Genomic DNA, 20,960 nt, shown 5'->3' with positions numbered 1-20,960 from the left:
CTGGCCCCGCCTCTGCCAGGCTTTCCCACCTCAGCCGGGGCCGGCCGGGCTCCAGCTTGGCTTGGGGCTGCCGCGGGCTCTCACTTCCGTGTTGGCAGATTTTAGAATATTGTTCATGTATTAGCCGCCCTGGAATATTAGCCGCACTTCCGGGTTTCCACCAAACTTTTGGTCAAATTGGTGCGGCTTGTATTCGTGAAGTTACTGTACATTTCCTGAGGACATAAGTCTAATGTGTTTTATTTGACCCAGTACTGAAGAAATTATAATCTTCTTTTTATTATGAAAATCTAACAAGAATGACAGCAAGGTTAATGTTACTGGCAGATGAAAAAAGCAAATAAATTGCTTCATATTGAATGAAAGAGAATACATAAGTGAGAACCAAGTCCTACAGGTCTTAAATGTGAAACTACAGTGAAAATAAATGGAAGAACAGATAAAGAGGGGGAGATTGTTTGCTATGATGAGAAAATGAACTGCAAAACAGCTTGTCAAATATCCACAGGAATGACAATATTGTATTCATCAAGGCCACAGATCTGTTCTTTCTGTGATCAAGAAGAGTTTGAATGATGAAAACAGAACTGTGGAATAAATATATGATGTTTTTTGATGTTCCCCAGAAGAATGTAACAAAACTGAAAAATGATTTGATTATGAGAATCATTGTAATTACAAAAATTCCCAGCAGGCTGAAAGGTGGTTGGGGATGATCAGAAATGATGGAAAAGCATGATAAGGGAAGGGAGATGAATGAAACATGTGCAGTCTTAAGGCAATAGCTGATCATGAAAAGTTACCAGTACAGATACTGGAGGAGAAACAGATATCTGAGCTACTGGCATAGTGAGTTGGGATGAATTTATGCTTGTGTATACCCCAAATGCAGAAGTAAGAAAAGACAGAGACAAAGCATGGTATACCATGCACAGCCCATTGTAGGAGGGATGAGAAGCATTCCTTGGAGAGAGTGTAAAAGAAACAATTTTAAAAAATATAGAAGCTAGATTAAGATACAAATAATTTCTTAGAGCGAATATGAAATATTATTGTAAAATTGGTTTGATTAGGAAAATAGTAATTTTAAAAATACAATCAGGAAAAAATTGAAAAAAAGTAGACTTTAAATAGGTTTGAAATACACTGCTATAGAACAATGACATTAAGCTTAAATTCAGTGTATTGCAGTCAGAGGCTTACCACCTAGAAGTCTTATATATCACTGTATAATTTACAGTAGTTGTTTTATGCGTCATTATCTTAATAGCTGTGCCCAGATCATTACAATTTATTGTAGGATAATTTATGCATGTTTCAGTACTGTTTTATGCCTCTACTCATTGCTAGATTAAGAATTAACCCAGCCTGAAATTAGGTTTTGCAGGCTCCATGCTAAAGTTAGGAATAGAATAGAAGAATCAACATATAGGTTTCTTTTATTACAAACATCACTATGACAATGAGCACTGTGACCTGTCAGGAGTCAGGCTGACCTAGATGTAAGGTACTTGGCAAATTGATCTTCAGCTTTTAGTTTAACTATTGCAAATGTGATAGTGCAGGATACTCCCAGAACACTAAATGACTTTTCTGTAATGGAAAAAGAGCAGAACGTGGCTCTGTCATCTCTTGAAAACTATATTGACTTTTCAGACTGGATAACTAGTGAGTGATTGGTGTGAATGGGAGGTCATTGAGAGTCCTTAACTGAAAGAAACCAGTCCAGAGTGATTGTCAATTGACTGTTCATTGACTGAGAAGAAGAAACAGTATTGCAACATTTTAAAAAGTCATCAGCCTTATTTTGCCCTTAGCTATATTTGTATAACTCTGGGAATATGAAGATAGTCTCATAATTCTTGAATTACTTTAGTATTTATTGTCATAATTAATACCCATTTACTTTCTTTCATCATTTTCAGAATGTTTTTCCACCCATAAAAGGTGAATAGAAGCTCAAAGGTCCACATTTGTTACACAGTTGCTGAAAATTAACAACTGCTTGGTGAATCTTCTTTGTTCTTAATGCAAAACCCAGAGGGTAAGAATTTTTTATAGATTTCAAAAAGCTATCCTGTCTCTTCAATACATGTCTGTAATGCCGACAAGCATTAGTTTGATCATCCTTTGAAATGCAAATACAGACTGAATAAAGTCCTAAAAGCAAAGAAGAAATGCCCAACAAAGCATATAGCGTGTTTCTGGGTAAGAATATACTCTATTTTGCAAGTGCCTCTTTAAAAAAAATTTACAGAATGCACAATAAATCTTTTAAATAACTTAATGTAGATGTTTCATAAACTCAAATAAGAGTATAGAAATATAGTTACCAGTGAATAACAATAATTTGGTGGACCGCTTCAGTAAAGGAGAGAAAGTACCACACAGTACAGTAATTTCACAACCATAAGGCACACCGGACTATAAGGCACATCCCCCGGGAGTCGGCAACTTTCGCAACTTTGTTGATTATACAAGGCACACCGGACTATAAGGCGCATTCTTTTTTTCAGTGAGGAGCCACAGGGCACGCAACAAAGTAACGAATTACTGGCGGGTGCTCAATTTGCAAACATTTTTAAAAGATCAGTGTAGCCTTTAAATGCAGCCCCAGGTGCCCTCCCCATGCATCTGGCCCCAGCACTCCCGCCCGCCTCCAGCGCCGGCTGGCACGGCTCCTGGCTCCCACTGCACGGCCACGTTGTGTCCCAGCTTCCCCTCGGCCGGCAGCCATGCGGCTTCTCAGCGCTTTCCCGCAGTGCTTTTCCACCACTTTTCGTCACTTTTCCATGGCGCTTTTTCGCTGCTTTTTCGCCACTTTTCCATGATGATTTTCACCGCTTTTCAGCACTTTCCCATGATGCTTTTTCGCCGCTTTTGTGGTGCTTTCCTGCAGCGCTTTTTCGCCACTTTTCACCGCTTTTCCATGGTGCTTTTTCACCACTTTTCTGCAGCACTTTTTTACCCCTTTTTCGCCGCTTCTCGGAGTTTTCCTGTGGCACTTCTTGGCGCTTCCCCGCAGCCACGCCGCTTCCCCCCGCTTCTCCCCGGTCGGCGGCCGTGCCGATTCCTGGTTTCCCCCAGCCGGCAACCGCAGCTCCCGCGGTTCCTGACTCCCCCCGCATGGCTGCAGCTCCCACGGGTTCTGGCTCAACTCGCAGCTCGCACTTCCGGGTTCGCAAATTTCCGAACTTCGTACATCAGATAAGGTGCACTTCCGGGTTCGGGGGAAAATTTTAGTCAAAAGGATGTACCTTATAGTCATAAAATTACTGTATTTACACTTCAAGCAGTATTTTCTTCCAGTTACTACCAGAAAGAAGTTAATGTAGCACAGCTTGCCCTGGTATGCCTGAATAATTGTTTTGAGACAAGGTATTGGAAGGTAGATCTGATAGATACTACAATTGAACTCAGTCAGAGAGCAGCTAGATGCATTATTGATTATGCATGTGCTTCAGAGTCTTGCAGTTTGCACATCAGCACTTGCACTAAGTAATAAACCTAGAAAAGTCTTAACATATCTTTTTAAACCAGCTAAGCAGAAATCATTTATTCCAGCAATTAAAAATATATGGTCATGAGGGTACCACAATGACAGATATTTATTTAGTTCAGTACTTTAAAACTTCCATTAAATATTGCATTCTCAAGATGACCTCTAGCTTCCACTCATTAGATAATATCAGACATTTTTTATTAGGAATTGATGTGTTTCTTTTGCACATCAGTGCACAGTAGATAATTTAAAAATAAAAAAACATGTTGGTTAAAGGAATAGAGTATGCTATTAGAAGCCTTTGATCTGGGAAAGCTACCAGTCTAGCTGGTGTTAATTTAGGTAGTATATAAAAGAAAGAGCCTATACCTTGAAATGAGCACTATGATTTCACTTCTATTAGGATTTTCCTTTTCAAGAGGTAGAAATTTTGACTAATTAAATGCTTTCTCTTCACATTTAGTTTATTAGGAAGTAAAATCCTCATCCTGAATTCCTTCATCCCACAATTTCAATTGTTTAAACTTTTTAAGAAGGCATTCTTTGTTGTTTCTTTTTGTTGTTTGTTTTTAACGCACTTCCTGGAAATTACCCTGAGGCAGTTCTTCAGTTGTTCTTTTCTTTTCCCCATCACAGACCATTATCTTTTGATGGACCACATTTAGTCCTGATATGATAACCATTGCCTAAGCCTACAAAGTGCACCACATCCCTTGAGAATAACAGGAGCAGAACCTGAGGAAACCAGGATCTGAGGATTTTCAGCAAGATGATGGGACTTAAGTTCAAGGAGTGTATTTGGATGGGGAGCAGATAGTAGAACTAAAAACTAGAACAACAAAGTAGCAAAGATGTGTGGTGCTCTCCCTTTTTAACTGGTGCTGAAACCTTCAGGCAGCTGATTATCAATTTGTGCTCCATCACAGAGGTATTCAGGGCTAGATGATCAAAATGTCTGCTGTGTAAGGAGTCAATGCAAGGATGAGGATAAAGATATGCTGAGGAAGAAAGACAGAGGACAGTTCAACCCATCATTTGGTTGCTCTGAGGGCTAGAATTTTAGTATTTATGAAGCAGATGAAGTCTGAAGTTCACCATGGTCTCAAAAAGGATTTAAATTAGCACCCTCAAAACTGAGATATCTTAAATGGGTCAATGCTTTTACTCCTGTTTCTTTACTTTATATAAAATAATTTCGACTGTCTCCCAGATATGTTCTTTATTCCCTTCTCCCAACTATTGCACAGGTTTTCCCCAAAATTCAAAGTGCCTTTTTTCCTACTTACCCAAAAAAAGCCAGATGGATAGTGGAAGTCCAGGGAAATGTGTTAGTCTGTCATTTGAAAGAGTTCTGTAAGAAGAGGGATTGCAGATGTGTCTTCCATCCTGCCGCAACTGAGGAAACAAAACAGTGGACAAGGAGGAATTGAATATGGATTTGTGTTTGAAGTTGAACCAATTAAGAGTTAACCGTCCACTTCAGAACACACTTCCATTAAATAAAGGTGTTAGCTGTGCTTTTTTATTACGGGTTGAACTCTTGCTCCCTTTTATCGAACCTATAGAAAGCTCCCGAAGATATCTAATGTTGGCAAGTTCATGGGGACAGGAAAGAGAATACATTTGAAAGGACACAACAGAGTAGTAAAAAAAAATTAACGCATGACAGGAACAAGTCTCCTACAGTGGCTGTGTTTGTATTTCAGACACTTTATTTGATGGAAAGTTCCATCAAAGAAAGCAAATGATAGAGCTCAAGCGTTTAAACCCTTTGATCAAAGCTATATATATATAGCTATAGACTTGGAATAAGACTTTTCAAAATTCAGTTAGAATTTGAAAAAATTTGTGTGTTATTGGTGCATATAACAAAAAGAAAAACTGCAGACAGTTAGCATTGCCTGAGATCAGACAACAGTCTCATTAGTTGAGGACTAGGAACAGCAACATTATATCTGTTACCAGAGACTACTCAATCTTTAAAATGCTTGTTACAAACATGAATTAATCCTGACTTTTATTTGTGATATTTAAATATTGTGTTCCCGTGTAAAAGGATTAGTTGAGACAAAAAGAAGGGCTTGACTTTCAAAGGTACAAAGCAGCCCAAGGCCTAAGACACAGATTGTCTCTTACTGGGAGTTTGACAAGTGCCTAAATACTTTTAATGCCTTTGACTGCCTAAGGAAACTTTGGAAAACCCCATTTGATACCATAGTACTTAGATGTTTTTGAAAATCTGTCTTCCTGTGTCTTGCCTAGTCATGTGCCACATCAGAGATAGTCAGACTGGGGTAAGTGTGTCTCAGGTCACCTGCAGTGATAATGTTTCCTAGCACACCTAGAGATAAGCTATACTTTTTTCTAGCCTGATACTGCCCTGAATTGTGACACAGAAAGTAGTAGCTCAATTAGGCTCAGTACAGCTACCCTTGGCTGCATCTACATAATAACTGACACTACATCTTAATTCCAAGAAATTCTTGAGACATCTGATACTGAAAAAGTCTCAAAACCTGCCTTTACAGAATGTTCACTGGAATGAAATTGCCACTCATGTAATAATGCTGACTTGGGTTTTTCCTATGTTTCTTTGTGTGAATATAGTGGACCTCATTTGTAACAGACCATGAAGAAAATAGCTGCTCACAAGCCCTGTTTTCAGTTGCTCTATACCTTATCAGCCCTTGCAAAGGACTGCCATTGTTGTGTACTCAAATCCATTGAAACTTTCTTCTGAGATCCTGTTATGCTAAAATATATTTTGTGTAATTGAAAGTGTTTGATCTCTTCTGCTATTGAATCCCATCAGAGAGAGTCATGGCTGTTTGAGAAAAACAGGCATGCACATAGACTGCAAACACTGGAATAAAATGGGGCATCAGGAGCACCTTAATGCTGCACTGCAGTCCTTAATACACAGATTGCAGTAGTTCTATCCCAGACACTTGCATGTGCGTGGGTAGGTAGCACAGCTATACAGCTATTTCATAAGGTGCAAATACCCCCCATGTAGTAAAGATTTGAGCCAGAAATTGAATCCTTACATTTTCTGTTTGGTTTTTTCTTTTGTTTTTTTTTTTTTTTTCGTTTCTGGGGTTTCTGTTTTGGGAAATAACATACAAACAATAAACAACACAAATGCTTTGCTCAATGTTCAACTGTGAATCAAAGAGGGCAGACAGCCCCTTGAATAACATTTCAACAGAGCCTTTGGACAACATTTAATCCACTCTGTGCAATCCGGCTGGAATCTGTTTGGTATGCCCCCAAATCAGCTTGATAATGAGCTCATAACAGTTTGTTGATAGCAGCCTGGCTGATTCATAAGCTTCTTGTCACTATTTCATAAGTGATATATGAGTCACAGATTTAAATAAATTCAATATAAGAAATATTGGGGAGCCAATAAAGCTGACTATTTCTTATGAATCTATCCAAACATCTCCTCACTGTCATTCTGCTTTTCCACATTTTGCTAAGCCCATCTTCTTAGAATTTACTGTATATGCAAAACCAGCAGTGCAAGCAAGATGGTAATCAGAGCATAAAACAGACACATGCACTCTCCTATGTATTAATAAGTTAGTGGGGGTGGGTGGAAAAGAAATGGGAAATAAAACAGACCTCAGATAATTCCAGAATGACAGAAGTGATGTAATGCTCAAATTATCGTTCTTTGAAGTAGGCTCTGGGTGAACTAAATACATAGCACATGGTAAAAATTGTGTGGCAACTGCTGTGGTAGAATTTGTCTTGATTAAGACTCCATATGAAAAGATAAATCTCTCTAAGTAGAAATAGGAGTTCGATGAATTGAAGCCAAAATTCAGCATGCCATTTGAGTTCAGGAAGCGAAGTAAACATGAGTTTGCATAATGTATTAGAAACCACTGCATTGCATTAGGTAAATTCACAATGTCTATATATTCTCTAAAAATAAGATAGAGCAGTTGCTAAACTTGTTCTTTAAATTTTAAAAAATCAAGATCATATTTATTCAGGTTGTGGTCTTAGCATCCCTAAAAACGAATTAAGACCTTTTTGTTGCTTTGTAAGGCCTGGTTGGTGTTTCTAACAATCTTTATCCTCCATATCTAGAATACACAGTACTGTGGGGTCTTGGTAGGGAATAAAGTTTCCAAACTGGCTTTAGTATGAGCTGACTTATTCTTTCTGACCAAGGTGTTAAACCCTGCTATTACTGACTGTAGTATTTCTGTAGCTCATAGATGGGTTAATCCTGTGTGAGTAAAGGATTTAACCAAAAAGTATTTTCTTACAAAATCGGTAAGGTCAAGCCCTTAATTAAAAATTACTCAACAAACAGAAACTCTTAATGATTCATCTACATACATTGAAAAGCAAGACCAAATCTAACACAGTTTCATACCCAAGGCAAACCTCTGGGCAAAAAGATTTGGAAAATACTTTAGACTGAACGTTTAATACACATAATATACATCAATTGATATAGTTATTTTTCTTATTACCTATTACAATTATATATAATAACTGCATCAACACTGTTTAACTCATAGTTATGTATGTAACAGAAAAGCTGAGGCTAGTCATGCATTTTGCAGTCAGTTGTGTAGGTAAATGGAAAATGAAACTGGATTTACCTTGTCACTGCCTCCAGGTCTTTATATTTCTTCCAAAGATTTTATTTAATTTTTTTTGTGTGTGTGTGTGTGTTAATGTAATTCATGGACTCTGTGACTTTTTTCATTTTTTATGAAGGAGTGCTTATTCTCCCACTATCAGCTGGTCTAATCTTAATAAGAAGAATTTATTTTAGATAGCACTGGAAGCACTTCACTATTGAGATGTATGAATTCAAAATTTACTTCATCCACTACAAAGCCAGTAGGACCATAATCTCTTTGTATATTTATTTGGTGCCTTAAACCATAAACTTGGCATTAGGAGAAACAAGCAAATATAAACAAAGAATATTTTGTGCTCTTCTACAGGGTTTTGGGATCTTTTGTGGTCACTTTTTTGCAAACTTGTAAATTTTATACTCCAAGCTATTATTAGCAAGGAATGACACTGAAGCAGAGCATTCATTAGAATACACTAGAAAATCTGAATTTTGTTTAATTCAGAATATGCAGGGTATAACTTGTGATGTAAAACAGTGCAGCTCCGTTTAATTTATTAGAGTTACCGAATTTGAACTGCCTAGTACAATAGTCTTAGAGTTTTCACAGAACCACAGAGTATCTAAGTTTGGAAGGGACTAGTGGAACATGCTTGCTATTTAATACTATTCTCTATGTCAGAATGTGGAAAATTGTTAGGCAGATGGACAGTTCCAAGGACCTACATGTAATACTACTCAGTCATGTTTAACAAAATCCACACAATTAGGCATCTTAACCAAACATTTCCCAAGAATTACAGTAGTAATATAGCATTAATGTCTTTGTTATCACAGAGGAAAGAGGCAACCAACCTCACTCCTTAGAAGGCAGTGGATCAGCTTTAATGATGGGATGGATTATGGTGGTGCCTGCTCTGCCCCTCCTCCTTGGACCTGCTCTACGACCTCAGTAGCTCCTGAAAAGTCTTGACGGAACAAGCTGAGTTCACCTTTCCTGTACCAGAGGTCTTTGCATGATGAAAGTGGGAAGAATTCTGTCTGCAGCAGCTGCCTGAGCAAGGTGGGGAACAAAAGATAAGCAGTTGACTTTCCTATGCATGGTAAATAATTTACCTGAATCGTTGTCCAAGTGAAATGGTACCATTATTTCTAGATTTTTTGTAAAAAACCCCAACCCTTCAGTAGCTACTAACTTGAGATACGGCAAGGACAGAAGCTTATGGATGACTAAAGCGAATCACCTTGTGACCCTGTGAAGTGCAGTCTTAAGTGAGGCCCTTTGAGTTTTCCAAGGCTTCCGCAGCTGCACAGCAACTCCAAGTGGGATGATCCTTGGAGTTTACCATCATTCCTGTTGGTGATACTTGAAACACCATTGCTGACCATGACAAGTAGGTTGTCTGAAGTTTTTCTTTCCAGCACAGCCCATGCCTGCAGAGATACATCAAAAGATTTGACATTAGTATTTCACTGAACCTCAGGGAAATTTTTTATGGGTACCTTTACATGCTTACACATGTAGATGAATAAATTTCTGTGCCTCTGTGAGTGTGAATTGATTATGGCATGAACATTGCCATTGTGGATCTAGAATCAAATTCTTGTCATAATAGTGGTATGTCCTGTTGAATAACTTTGAAACTATCACATTAGTCAATGATTAAGTGCTGCTAAACCCTTTTGTAATCTTATATTTTTGCATCCATATCTTTTATGCCTTCAGTCTTTTGCAACTCCTGTCTCTATATAAATCATTCTTGGTTCATTCTAATCAGATTTTCCTATGTATGCTTCATTAATGTCGTATGCAGAAGTGTGAACTTTTCCAGGAAGGTCTCTTGAAGTTTCACGTTCATAAATTTATATTAAAATCTGTTTTTCGCCTTTATCCTTGATGATGATTCTTTAAGCAGCCTAGTTGCTTATTCATGACAGTAAGCTACCTTTTTACTAATATTCCCCAAATAACAATAAGCTCACCTCTGTAAAGATGATTAGAACCTTTTGTCAAGCTGTTTAGAAGGTGCAGACAGCCCATCAGTGTGGGTTTGGGTGCTCTGGGTGTGCCATCATTCATGATCCTTCTCTGCCCCATTCATGGCACTCAGGATGCAGAGGCAATATCCTGCTACACACCCTATTTCTTCTCTAGCTCTGGTCCCAGGGAGGTCTCAGTTACTGTGGCCATTCAGGAGATGACAATGTCTGGCATATAATATTATTTTCAGCCAAGATGGAGGAGAAGGATCCAGGGTGTTTTGCCCAGGGGTCCTGAACAAACAAAAGAAAATGCTGTTTTGTTTCCAAATGAGCAGTAGCAACAAAGATTAGAGCCCAGTGACCATAATGGTGTGCTTAGTGCATGTGTGTGACAAGAACAATATGCCAGTTCATTATGAGAAGCAAAATTTTTTGGCTCTGAGAGTACTGCAAGATTCTCAAGTCTTTACAGCCACTTTCAACATAAGAGGCATATGTGATGTTTTTCTTCATCTATAGCTACAAAAGTACACACACAGACTTGAAATATACATGTGAAAAAGGGGAGAAGTGATGCATGTATAATAAAACAGACGGTGTGGTGATGACAATTTGTAGGCTACATATTGAATTTCTTTAATTTAATAGACAATAGCCTGTCCTAATGTTTTAAGCCAACAAAGTATTTTCTGGCTCCCAAATGTTAGCTAAAATAAATTTTTTCCTTGTTAATTTCCAGTTCTTGGCTGCATTTTGTGCTAATTTCAAACATATGTCATATACAAAATATGTTAATTTTGAAAACCAAATCTGGCAGAAGATGATTGTTGAACTGGCATAGGGAGGTTTGGGACAAACAGACAAGCTCAAAGCTGGCAAGATGCATTTGCAAACCACAATGTGTGGGTTTTTTTTAATCTTTTCCGGCTATTTCCATGTGCACAAAGGCAGGAATAACGAAGGAAAGACAAATGGTCTGTAAGAAAATTTCAATACTAAATGAAAACACCTTTAATTTAGACATATGCTGCATTTTAATTTATGCCATGAGTTTAAAAAATCAGAGTTCAGTGTTTTATACAGTCCTTAAATGCCATAGATGAAAATCAGGGTAATTGAAATATGATGGTGTTTATGATACATATTTACACTTTCCTGAAACAACTGCTAGTGAAATTTGCCATAGAAAGGCAGGTTGCTACTATTTTTGCAAAAATCCTATAGATTATCGTCAATTCAAAGCAGTTGCACTTCACTTGCTCATTATGCTGCTTAACAGAAATTATATCTTCTCAAAAATACTCCATGAAATACTCATATCAGTTAAAAATAATGTCTCCTCAATATTGACTTCTTTATGAGTTTAACACAAAACTTAGTCAATTTCTCAGTCTGTTCACATTCATTTTTGTTTCTTAAATTCTTGTACCAAAATATTTATATTTTTCATGTATAAAAATATATTTATATGTGGGAATAAGCATGTATGTTTAATTTTTAAACTACTACTACCCTTATTTATGCATATATGTTATTGAGTTGATTGTAGAAGCAGGATTTAATATCATCTAATACACATAGGAATTTTGATAATGATGGACTTAATTCTAAGCGATATTTCTTTAAATAAAAATAAATATAGCTGCTAACTGAAGTGCAAAACACCCTCAAAAGAATACGATAATGCAGCATAAGAGAGTACTACAGGGAGAGGCTGAATATCTGAAGATAAAAATATAATATTGATTCTGTTTTATTAGTTGAATGCATTACAAACTCATATTATGGGAGCATTTGTCCTTTATCCCAGATTTTCTAATTCTTTACCTAGAATTCCTTTTCTACTTCTTTACTTAGAATTCCTTTTCTGAGTGATTTAAACATATATGTTTCTTAAATATCTGAATTGGAATAAAATATGTGCTCAAACTTTCCTTGGTTGAGCATTCTGAAAAATTTTAGTAGGAAGTATTGATAATGCCAAGCATCACAAAATACATATCCGGTGTTAAACTATCTAAATATATTAAAAATTTTAATATAAGAATAAAAACATAAGGAGACAATATTATAAAATCTAAATTAAATTATTTACAGTTGGAATTCTGACATTATAAAGAAAGGAAAAAGTAATAATTTTTTTTATAAACCAAAACTTTTCTCTGTCCGAATATTTTAACTTCACTAAGACAACATTTTTAGGCAGAAAATTATTGCATTCTGTAAAACAATTGCTCACCTCTCACCTAAACTAAGCAATGATCTACTTTGATAGCCAAGATATTAATAACTTCTGTAGGTGGTCAATTCCACATTTATTTCTGCTTATAGTAGTTGATAGCCTGCTGTCTCAGACAGACACATAATTTCCAAAAATGCTGAAGACTACACCAGTACAGATCTTTTGTCTGAAGAAAGGCAGAAATTACAAAAGAAAGAACTGACAGAAAGGCTGTCAGGTTTCTTCAATGATTTGTCTGGATGCTGAGGGAAAACAAACCCAGGTAACGCTGTGACTTCTAACGTAAAGCAACTTCTGCAAAAATCTTGTTGAAAGATGGTAAGTGGAGTACAGTTACTTGTCTTGAAAAACTATATGAAGAACTACCTTGCAATCAGGTACTGTAGGATGGTGACTTAGTCATCATGTGTTATACAGTGAAAATAAGGTATAGCATTGGACAATTCAAACAAACAAACAAACAAACAAACAAACAGCAAGCCAAACCAAACCAACAAACCAAAAATCTCTAAACCACTGTAAATAAGCTTTGATACACAAAATATATGGAATATAGAAGTCTGATTGACAAGGCCTAAAATATACTTAAGTGCAACTCTGGATATTTTAAAATTATACCATTAAAGGGTTGTCCCAGAAGACTGGTTGTGTTCTGTACCTTGAAGCAGTACCTTCTGTGCCTTAAGTCTTTTAGAGTCCTCTGTGCTCAAGGGAAAGAAATATACCCATCCATATGGAGATTCATCCTGTCCCTCTTGGATTGCTATCCCATATGCACGGATTCCCTCTGCAATTTACATTTTTATTCTTTAAACACAGAAAGAGAAGATAAGATAAGATAACAAGACAAATAGCCTGAATCAGGCATTCACTACTGAGATAATTAGAATTACTGCAGTACTGTTCCAAGGAATTGGTCATTTGGAAGTGTGGTAAGAAGACTTTTATGTCCAGTATGTGAAATGAGAAAAAAACTTTTCACTTGAGCTCTCCTCTCAGGACTCCAGGAAACACTTAAGTGGTTCGGCACTGAATTTGTGGGTGTGGATTTGTAGATGTGGAAATAGCAAGTCTGTGGATAGACCAGTCTTCTTTCTACAGATATTAAAAATGCATTTCATACTCTCACGTAGTCTGCAAAAAATGACAGGGGACCGCAAAGCAGAAAGAGAGAGTCAGTAAACGAAAGCACAGTGGCCCACATCATGAGAGCATGGGTGATACCTTTACTGTCCTCAGGCAGGCATTGAAGGAACTGATATTTAACACTCAGACCAGGGAGAGCTCAACTATTCTTCTGTTAATCCAATATAAGTTTTGCTTTTTATGTAGGACTTATTTTTCTTTACTCAAATTAATTGCTCTCTTGTTCTGCAATTTGCACTCAGAGCTAAATATCAATTAAGTTTTATGTTCAGCAAGAGATACAACTCAAACTGAAACAAACAGAGCTTCTCTTTGTTTATTAGATGAAAAACACATGAAACTTGAGAAAAGAATAAGAATTTAGCTGGCCTTGGCAAGTTGACACTTTACAGAAGAAAAAAGTATTGCAGAAGTCAAAAATTTCACAGATTATTTGGATTTTAAGCTTACAGAAATTTTTGGTTTTATTTACACTCTTAGATTTGGATAATTCATATCTTCTTATAAATAAATTTCATAAAAGTCCTATTTCCCCAAAGAAAGAGTTGAAGCAGAATTTTTTGTTTACAATGACTTAAAAGAAAACCTTGATTGTTTGCGCATTTATTTCAGAAACTTAACTTTACTCATGGGATTGAAAACACAATGCTTTATAGACAAAATTATTCATAAAGTCTCATTACTGAGCTTTTCTCATATGCTTCTATGTTTGTTAAAACCCAACATATAGGCTGAAATTTTGCAATCTGAATGTCCATTGCAGACTGCAATAATTTGTTCTTCATCATTTCTCTGAAAGAACTTCAGATGTTTTCATTATATAACCTTTAAAAGAATGGTTAACTTACCCTTTGAGAAGATCCGTTGTCCAATTTTTGGGACAGTTACTCGAAATCTAGGGTTCAAGAAAGTTTGCTACACTATGAAAAAGATAAACTTACAGTAGGAGTTTAAAGCAGGATAGGTAAGGATTCAGTTCCAATTCTGAGACAGAATCACTGGGTGTTTTACTTTACAGTAAATCTTAATGATTTTTTTAACTAATTATTTAACTAACTATTAACTAATATTTCTGGGCTTTATTAAATACATAGAAAATGGGGTTGTGTTCAACAGTTCCAATAACTGTTCCTAGAATGTACAGATGGGGCTTTAGGAAAAGCAAGACTTTTGGGAAATACTGAGTGTGTATTTGATTACAGATATACAAGATACGATTTTTTTTCCCCAATCAGCCTTCTTTCAGTGTTTAAAAATCATCTGTTCATTTGATAGTAATTGAGGACTTTATGAAACATTACCCCCTTGCTTCACTAAAAACACAACTTTCAAAGATAAATACAAATTATTATGCAGCAATAAGAAGATGTTTCATAAAATAAGACGTAAGAATTTAGCAGTCCTATCTTTATTGATTGAGATTTAGTACATTTTAATCCCCTGTGAATATGAAGTAAGATTTGTTAGCATGTGAGAATACATAGAAGAGATAAAATTTTCCATTCCTTGTCAGTACCAACATTGATGACAGAAGAGCTTTTTGATGGTGTAGAACAGGTTTTTATTTGGGTAACTTTAAACACATTTAAATGTGTAATTAATTTTTTTATGAACACATTTGACATCAATAGAAAAATATCATTATAAAGAGTAATCAGCAATTCTTGAATTTCAAAGAGGTTTCAAGCAACATGACATATTTTCTATGTATTATTTTGCATGTTACCTTCTTTCAGAAACACTAGATTTAAAAGATGTTACAGACCTTAAAAAGTGTATACAGACCTTAAAAAAATTAAGCAAACAATATAGTCATATGGTTTCAACTAGATTGTAAATTTCATGTTTTTAATGGTACAAAACATTTTCATACTGTGAAGTTCTCACAGTATATTGTATATTTGGCATATTGTAAATGCACATTGTATAAGATTTTTCAAACTTCGTATATACACATGATGCATATTAGTTTGTGACTATCTGTGTATGGGCAGTATCATATACTTAGGTCATTACTCTTCTGAAAAAAAGATGCTACCTGCAAAGACTCTTCCTACTTTTATCTTTGCCTTTCTTACTCCTTTTTCTTCAATACCTTTCTTTTTTTCTGTGTGTTTATCCAGGTAGGATTATTGATGTCTGATAACCCGGAAGGGTACAGAAAACTCTCATTTGAAAATTACGAAAATTATAATTTAATGGTTTAATTCTTCTTTAGTAAAGAATGGTCTCTACTATATAAAGATGTACATATTCTTTCCTGTGTAAAGAAACATTTATATGGTTTCTTTAAACCAGTCTAAGATATGTTTTTATTCCAATTGATTTCAAGGGAGTCATTGATCACAAGTGTCTTTTATTAAGTGAGACACAGACAGCAGACATCATTTTACGATTCTATCTTAAGGTACATTCTCCAATTTCTGCTAAAACACCATTTGGGCTGTGGAACTTTCGGGAGCAGCACTGACACAGTAGGTTTTCCTTTGAAAATGACATTGCCTTGGTTATTTTTTGCCCCAGGAAAATAAAAAAAAGGTTTTTCTGTCACTTTCTGTATGATTTTATAGCATATGGAGGTGTGTTTCTGCCTAAAATTCTGTAACTGTGCTCTTTACAAGTATTAACGTTATTTTCTTGGAAGAGTGTAACTAATTTTAAGGAAGCTAAATACCTACTTAGAATTATATATGCACTTCAATTTCTGGAGAATCAGTTCCCAAATCTTTAATAATGTCAATCAGAACCTTATACAGAAAAAAGTCAAAACAGTCTTATACAGAAAAGTCAAAATCATAACATTATTAAGGATGGGAAACTCCTCCAAGATCTCCAAGTCCAACCTTTGACCGAACACCAACACACCAAATAACTCAAGCACCAAATGCCATGTCCAGTCATTTCTTGAACACTTCCAGGGTGGTGAACCCACTAGCTCTCTGCAACGCCCATTCCAGTGCTTAGCCACCCTTCCTGATCTGCAGTCTGAATCTCCTGCGCTGTAGGCTGAGACCACTTTTGCTTGTACTGTCACCAGTTACCCCAGAGAAGAGGCAAATTCCTGTCTTGCTTCATTTTCCCTTCAGGTAGTTGTAAAGAGCTGGAAGGTTTCCCTTATGCCTTTTCATCTCCATGCTAAACATCCCCAGCTCCCTCAGCCTCTTCTCCTAGGGTTTACTCCCTAGACCCTACACCAGCTTTGATGGCCTTCTCCAGACATACACCAACAACATAAGACCTTTTTTTCCAAGACTGAAAACTAAAAGATATCTTGCAAATGTACTCCTGCTCGCTGTTCAAACTAGCTAAATGAAATAAGACTAAAGAACACCACAGAACAAATGGAAATTTTGAACAACCCTTGTTTTTTGAGGGCATGCTTTTGGGAATCTGACATTAAAATGGCTTTTGATAACAAGTTCTGTTTGGTGGAGCCTTGCTATTCTGTGCAATAATGCTAGCTGAGTTCAAAACAGGGCTACAGTCAGATGAACTGAATGTAGTCGCAGATAAGAGAATTGGAGTTCAACCAAGTCCCTTACTTCCATAAATAAATACCTTTAGTTTCTTAAATAAATATATGAAGGTAGACATCAAATAGATTGTATTTTGCTTTTAGATATAAAGCCAGGAAAACTTTACTTTTTGAGGCCAATAGGTTCATACAGTTGGATCTGAGAGAAAATTTCACTACAGATCCTCCCCATGCATCAAAACAACTGAAAATGTGTTTTTAATGGATGAGAGGAAATGTTTGTGCTGCCAGCTCATATTCTCATACAGTGTTGGTGTCTAGAGAGTGTACAGAAGGCTGGAGAATGCTACCAAGTGTCTTACAGAGGCTGTCATTGAACATGAACATTTAAAATTTTCACACCAGTTCATACCTACTAGAGGTGAAAACCGTGTGTGAATGAGGGAGGGCTCATTGTTCTCGTGAGGTTCTCTTGAGCTTTGTAACGGGTGAGGTATTGTTGGAACCCTGGAAACAAGTGTTCATGACTCAAACAAGGTATAAAGTGTGCAATGAAGACATCCCCTCCTTACACTCAGAGCAGGGAGAGGCAGCCAGCTGGGTGTCCCTGACACCACTTGGCCTGGGGAGCTGGCACACTTGGCTTTCCATACCACTTGGCAGCTATCCTCACCCTGCCTTTCCAAGCTGGTAAATTACAGGTACTTTACTTTTGTCCGAAAAGCCGAGGTAAATGAAATATATATCATCTGTGAGTTGGATTCTAGGCTGTCATTTGTGGTCCACATAAATGGGGTCTGGTGGTAAGCTTCAGTAGAGAATTTTTTTGTACAGTTCTTCCCAGATTTCCTCCACCTCTGTCATTGTCATCCATGAAAACATACATATGCAAATCAAAGCAGTAAATAGCAAGCAAAAAGCTGCAACAATTTAACATCCCTCACATTTCTTTAATTGGTGATAAGATTGCGGAGAGCTTTGTTTGGAATTTGGAAGATTTGTTTGGTAAACAACTTTAGATTTGAAAAGGGGGTGTTCCAATGACAATAAGACATCTAAGATTTCCTAGTTAAGAAAAAATATTCCCTTCTATTCTTGAAATTGAAATAAAAAACTTCAGTTTGTTTCAAGGTTTTGAAAATATTTTGTTTTGATGCTGATTTTTGGAGTTAATGTATTTTGCATTTTAAAAATAGGTCATTGCAAAATTAAAATGGAAATTACAAATTCAGAGTCTTAAACCAAGACATTTCTCAGGCAAATAAGTTATTTTTTCTCATGATTTACCTTGAAATAGAATTCTGACACAGTGTCTATGACAACCCCTGGCAATCTATTCCTTTAAAGCACTATGATAAAGGTTTCTCTAGGAATTTAATTGTCTAAATTTTCTGCTGAGGTAATTATGGATATTACATATTTCTGTGCAATGTGCTTTAAAAATTACCATCCATATGAAAATTTTCACATTTATCTTATGCATACACTCTGAACCAAATATTCTCCAAATCTTCCTCTACTAATTATGTAATATTGTTTTGAATATTTCAGAAGCACTCCTTTGTCACACAGATCATATTAACATTTTCCACTTTCCATATGAACACTGAGAATGGACGCTTAAATAACCTGGATACATCCTCTAGTTTCAAGGAGTAATAGCTGATCCAGACATTAGTAATTTTTAAAAAGCAATAGATTTTGGTTAGCTTTCAGACAAAGTGTGAAATTCCCTGTAAGTCACATTTATGTCCTGCCACTGCACTGAAGGGAGAATAAATGTTCCACATTGAACAGGTAATTGAAAAAGAAAACCTTTAGAAGTTTGACAACAGAGGGGTGAATTTCTGAATGCAATGAGTGTGTTTTACATCTGATTGTGGTTTAGGGTTGCCAATTTTCAAAGAGAAACACTCTTTTAGGTCACTGAACTCCATAGAAGTATACATTTTCTTCAAAGTGAGTGGGAAAGTCTAACTCTTTTTCCTGTTATGTCATTCAAGGAAGTGTGTCAAGAGCTAAAAGTTCCAGCTAGTGGGCAGAAGTAAGCATTTATTATGCTTGTATTTTTCTGACACAATTCACAGTGCAGTGAGTAAGGGATTTGTATGAGAACTGAGGTCACTGAGTTTCCAAGTTCCATCTTAAATGGTTTCATATGTTTGCCAGAATCTGGATTACTTAAGGAATAACGGGAAAGGAAATAATCAAGGACATCATAGTTCTCATCGATTTTACTTCTCCCTGGCTTCCCTTTCTCTTCTGATGTTGGGATTAGTTTTTTTTTTTCCATTTGTGTTCATGCTCTGTAGACTGATAATACTGTTTCTTTCATTTTTCTTTCCATCTGATTTTTTCTGGCTATCATTCTCCAAGTTTAATAGTTCCACGTCTTCTAATAGTTCCAAAGTTAAAAACTATGCCTTTTCATAGAGATTATGCTATCCTTTGGAACAAAGTCTAAAGTTGTTCCTTAGTTTTAAATAACTGAAGGATGTTGGAGGGAAGGTATAAAACAGTATTACATAATCTTTCTTGCCCTTTACAATTTTTTGCAATATATGCGTTTTGATGCATTATACAGATGTAATACATAACTATGTGCAATTAGAGTAGCATTATATGTGTATGCTTTATATTTGGTGCATTGACTGTTTACATATAAAACAGAATCATATTTATCAATAGATACATCAATACAACTCTGTGTTTCTCACAAAATTAAGGAGTGGTTATGCTCAAAATTTTGGAAAATCTATTTCTGTATTTTTGTAGATCTCAGTTGACGTGGCACACTGGGGGCTTAGTACAGAAGCTCAGAATAACCATAAAAACAGGATTAAGGGAAATAGTCTTAAACTATACTGGATAATGTGAAGTTCATTGCTGTTTTTTTAGGGATATCATTTATATGAAGTTCTTATATCTGGCAGATATTGAAAATAAAATAGCAAAATATACATTAACCGGGTCATATGCATGAATTTCCAACTGCCACATTGACCAATGCTGTATAAAGTTTTGCACCTTCATTCCCCCCTGTGTGACTATGAGATTATTTGATATCACTTTATTGTTCTGCTGCTATGCCACCATTTAAAATTTCTTATTGGTATGGGGTTTTTTTTGGTTTTATTTTAATACCAAAGTCAGATATGCGCACAGATTTCAATCAGATTATTGTTTTCAAGTTATGTTTAAGATCAGAGGGATGCAGCATAATTGTTAAATACACTGCTAAATTGCTGCAAAAGTAGGTAGCACTGAGACAAGAAACCCACAGAAAATTGTTTTAAAAATCTACTAAAATTATCAAGAACTTAGGATCCACTTAAATTATAATTTTGAATACTGATTCTAATCTAGTTTTATATTCCTGTATCACAGACCTACTTCAAATATGAATATTTTGATTCAAAAAGCAAATGGGGAGAAAAAATAAAAACAAGTCAAATGTAAAAATTGAAAAAGTTTTGTTTAATGCCATTTGATTTCATTGACTATAAAATTACTCTTGGCTATGAGATACCTTCCATCTAACATTATTTGTCTGTGTCACCAACCTGTGTTCTACAATGACACGGCTATCTGGATGGTGGTGCACCTGCACTTCAGCAAGGATTTTGACAATGTATCTCAAAACAACCTCATATGCAAATTCAGGAAGTGTGATCTGGATGAGTGGACAGCAAGATGACTTGAGGACTGGTGGAATGGTAGATCTCAATGCATCATAATCAGCAGCACAGAGTCTAGGTCTTGGAAGCCTGTAACTTCGTGACATGAGTGGTGTCCCCCAAGAGTTCTCAGTGTGCTCAGTGTTTAACTTGTTCATCGATGACTCAGACAAAGTGACAGATGCGTCCTCAGCAGGTCACTGATGACACAAAGCTGGGAGCAGTGGCCAACACCTCAGAGTGCTGTGCAGACCTTCAGAAAGGCCTCAGTAGGGAGGAGAGACAAGCAGAGAGGAACATTCTGAAATTTGGTAAAGGCAAATGCAGGG

This window comes from Catharus ustulatus, chromosome Z (assembly GCF_009819885.2).
Source record: "Catharus ustulatus isolate bCatUst1 chromosome Z, bCatUst1.pri.v2, whole genome shotgun sequence".
NCBI lineage: Eukaryota > Metazoa > Chordata > Aves > Passeriformes > Turdidae > Catharus > Catharus ustulatus.
This window is presented reverse-complemented; position numbering follows the sequence as displayed.